Here is a 3,945-nt window from a genome sequence, read left to right as displayed (position 1 = left end):
TTGGTCTGGTTTTAACAAATTTCCTTAATTTCTGCTTATCTGGAAATCTCTTAATTTCACCATCATATTTGAGGGACAGTTTTGCCATGTATATAATTCTTGGTTGGAAATTTTTCTCTTTCAGGGTTTTATATATACCATCCCATTGCCTTCTCACTTGCATGGTTTCTACTGAGGAATCAGACTTATTCTTATTGGTTGTCCCTGGTAGGTAACTTTTCATTTTTCCCTTGCTGCTTTCAGGATTCTTTCTTTGTCTTTGGTTTTGGTGAATTTGATAATGATAGTTCTTGGTGATTTTCCTTTGGGATCTATCCTGTTTGGGGATTCATTGGACTTCCTGAATGGATATATTCTCATCTTTCATCATATCAGGGAAGTTCTCTTCCAATAAATCTTGGACAATTTTCTCAGTGGTTTTCTTTTTCTCTTCCTGTTCTGCAATTCTCATTACATGTAGGTTATTCCCTTTGATGGTATCCCTCATGAATCTTAGGCTTTCTTCATTTGGTTTGATCTTTTTTTCTGATTGATCCCTTTCCAAAGAATTATTCAGCTATTTGTCTTCAATCTCATTAATTTTGTCTTTCATTGTTTTGATTCTACTCCTCTGCTCTTTCAATGTGTTATCTATTTCTAAAAACTTAGTATTAATCTGGATTTCTATGTGTGGATTTTATATCATTTCTAATTTTTCATTTATTTTGTCATTTTATTCTTGTATTTTCTTCTGAAATCGTTCTAAGGTTTTGTCTGTGTTTTCCTTAATTTTTTCAGTGTTTTCCTTGATCTGTCTCTCAATGTGTTGAAGGTATCTAAGTATAATTTTTTTGAATTCCGTATGAGGGAGTTCCAAGGCTGCTTCTTCCTCAGGGATGTGTTCTGGGTCTGTACCCTGCTCCCTTGTTCCTACTGCATTATCTTGCTTCTTTTTGTGGACTGTTGTCTCCAAGAAATTGTAACATTGTTGTATTTTGATCTCTGTTAACTGTTTATGAAGAGCAGTTAAGGGTGAGTCAGGCTCTTCTTGGTAGTCATTTATTGTTGGCCGGGTGGTGGAGAAGGAAGTGTTGGCAGTGTTGGCTCTCACTCAGTAAGTGGTCCTGTAGGAGGTGAGGGTGTGGTTGCATCGTACGTGCATGGTTGCTGTCTCCCACTCAGTTAGACAAAAAAAAAAAAAAAACAATTGAAAAACCATCAAACAAGTAAAGGAAAGCAGACAAAAAAACACCGCATAAACAGACAGGAACAACCACCAAAAAAAGAAAAAGAAAAAGAAAACCCCACAATATCTGGAAAGGGTTCAATAAGAGAAAAGAGGTAGTGTAGGAGAATAATGAAGAAAAAATGGGGAAAATGAAAAAAGAAAAATAAGGAATGGGGTTACCCAAAAGAAAAAATGGGAATCGGGAGCAGGGAAGAGAGAAAAAGCTGAAAACTAGAACCTTGGAAGGGAAGAATAAAGAATAATCATTAAAAGGATGAAAAAAAGACTAATAATAACAGTGATAATTTTAAAACAGACAAACAAAAACAAACTAACAAAAGAAAAAAAAAAGAAAAGAAAATCTGGGCAGGGTGGGACAGGGCACCCAGGCTCCGTCAGAGCACACAGACTGTGATGGAATTCCTCCTGGACCAGAAGGTGGGTGACTCTGAGGGATGGCTGGACCTATGTTCACCAAGAAGGTGTGGGATATAAGATCAACAAGGGGTATATTGCACCTTTCCTGTTGTTTGTGTCCTGAATGTCCTTGTAGTTCCTGGCAAGTGGAGCCTATTCGTAAGTCCCTGGAATCTGAGATAATGCTGTCACTTTAAATATCCAAAATTGTCGAACTGCTTGTAAACATTCAAAATGGCTGCACCCTCTGGACAGGAAAAGTCCACAGCTAACTCCTTCTCCCTCTTTGCTGCTTCCCCTTTTATTCACTGGCCACCAGTGCAGTCCTCCATGTAGCCCTTGGCTAGCAGGGCCCACTTTTAGGTTAATTCTTAGGTTCTTACACCACTTGTTAATATCCAAACTGTTCGTGCCATCAGGATCGCTGACAGACCACAGCTCTGTATGTCTCCTTTTTTGGTGTTTTCATGCAGGTTCTTCTACCAATTGGAGTTTAGTCCACTTCTGTATCCTTCCTTTAAAAACTCAGGGCTCCAGGATTATCTTCTATATCTGTGTTAATTGGTTCCCCTTTTCTGTGTTGAAGAGGGTCTGTGTAGTTTGTCTGCCTATCTGCCATCTTACCGGAACCCTTCGTGTTAGGCAGTTTTTGACATGATTCTCAATGACCCCTGCCTCCTACTATTTATACCTTTGTATAATCTCCTCTCCCTGAGTGTGGACTGAACATAGTGATATGTTTCTAATGAATAGAATATGGCGAAAAGTGATGGGATGCCACTTCTATAAGCAGTTTACAAAATATTGTGACTTCCAGCTTTTGGAATTCTCTCTCTTTGTGGCATAGTGCCTAAGGCACTTGACTGCTAATCAGAAGGGTGGTGATTCAAACCCACCAGCCACTCCTCAGAAGGAAGGTTGGACAATCTACTTCTGTAGTGATACCACCTCAGAAACCCAAGGAGGGGTTGCTATGAGTCAGGTCTGACACATAACAACATAACAACAACAACAGCAACAACTCTTTCTGGAACTTTTTCTTTCTCTCTCACTAGCTTGAGCTGATGAAGCAAACTGCCATGTTGTGAGATGTGACAAGGAACCAAGGGAGGTCTCTGGCCAACAACTCATGAGGAACTGAAGCCTCAGTCTAAAACTCCACGAGAAACTAAATCCTACTACCAACGACATGAGTGAGCTTGAAAACAGATCCTTCCCAGCTGAGTTTTGAGATGATTGCAGTCTTGTGAGAGAACAGAAGTTAGAGGGCCCAGGTAAACCATGTTTGGATTCCTGACCTACAGAAACTATGGGATAATAAATGTGGGATTTAAGCCAGTAAATTTTGGGATAAATTGTTATAAAGTAATAGATAACTAGTGCAGGGCTGTAGTTCTGTCTCTCTATTGAGCATTCACAGGAGAGTTTTCTTTGCAGGTTTAGCATTCTTGTGTGTGTTGTGGAATGGTAGATAGCTTTAAAGGTCCTTTGGTGAGAATAATTTTTGCTACTTAGACTTTAAGCTGATTCAATTTTCCCAACAGGCAGAAACAGGAAAGTCCTGATACTTGTTTTGTGCCCTGTCTACATCCACCTATCCAGGTACCTATTAAACCATTTCATGTTCATCATGCCTTGGGCCTCACAAATGGTAAGGACAGGCCTAAGACATATTTATTATAAATTGTATCCATGTATAACTATGCACCACCACTAGTCTGTCAGTTTGTCATACTGTGGTGGCTTGTGTGTTGCTGTGATGCTGAAAGTTATGCCACCAGTATTTCAAAATCCAGCAGAGTCACCCATGGTGAACAGTTTTCAATGGAGCTTCCAGACTAAGACAACACTAGGCAGAAAGGTCTGGTGATGTATTTTGGAAAATTAACCAATGAAAACATGACAGGTTATTGTTTGATATTATGCTGGAAGATGAGCCCCCTAGGTTGGAAAGCACTTGAAATACACAATGGTCACAACAATGGACTAAAACATGCCTACGATCATGAAGATAGCACAGGACTGAGCAACATTTCATTCTGTTGTACATAAGGTCACTAGGAGTTGGAGCCAACTCCATGGCAACTACCATACCAATAGCATCAATAGTTATGCTAATAAACCAAAACCGAAACAATATCACTGTCACCAAGTTGATTCCAACTTATAGTGACCCTCTTTGGGTTTCTGAGGTGGTAAATCTTTATGGAAGGATATTGCCCAGACTTCCTTCCACGGAGTGGCTGGTGGGTTTGAACCATCAAACTTCTGGTTAGCAGTCAAATGCCTTAGGCACTATGCCACCAGAGCTCCTTATGCTA

This window comes from Orycteropus afer, unplaced genomic scaffold (assembly GCF_000298275.1).
Source record: "Orycteropus afer afer isolate SDZICR_OR568_19922 unplaced genomic scaffold, OryAfe1.0 scaffold00583, whole genome shotgun sequence".
Lineage (NCBI taxonomy): Eukaryota > Metazoa > Chordata > Mammalia > Tubulidentata > Orycteropodidae > Orycteropus > Orycteropus afer.
The sequence above is the reverse complement of the archived record's forward strand: the minus strand, read 5'-3'. Positions refer to the sequence as shown.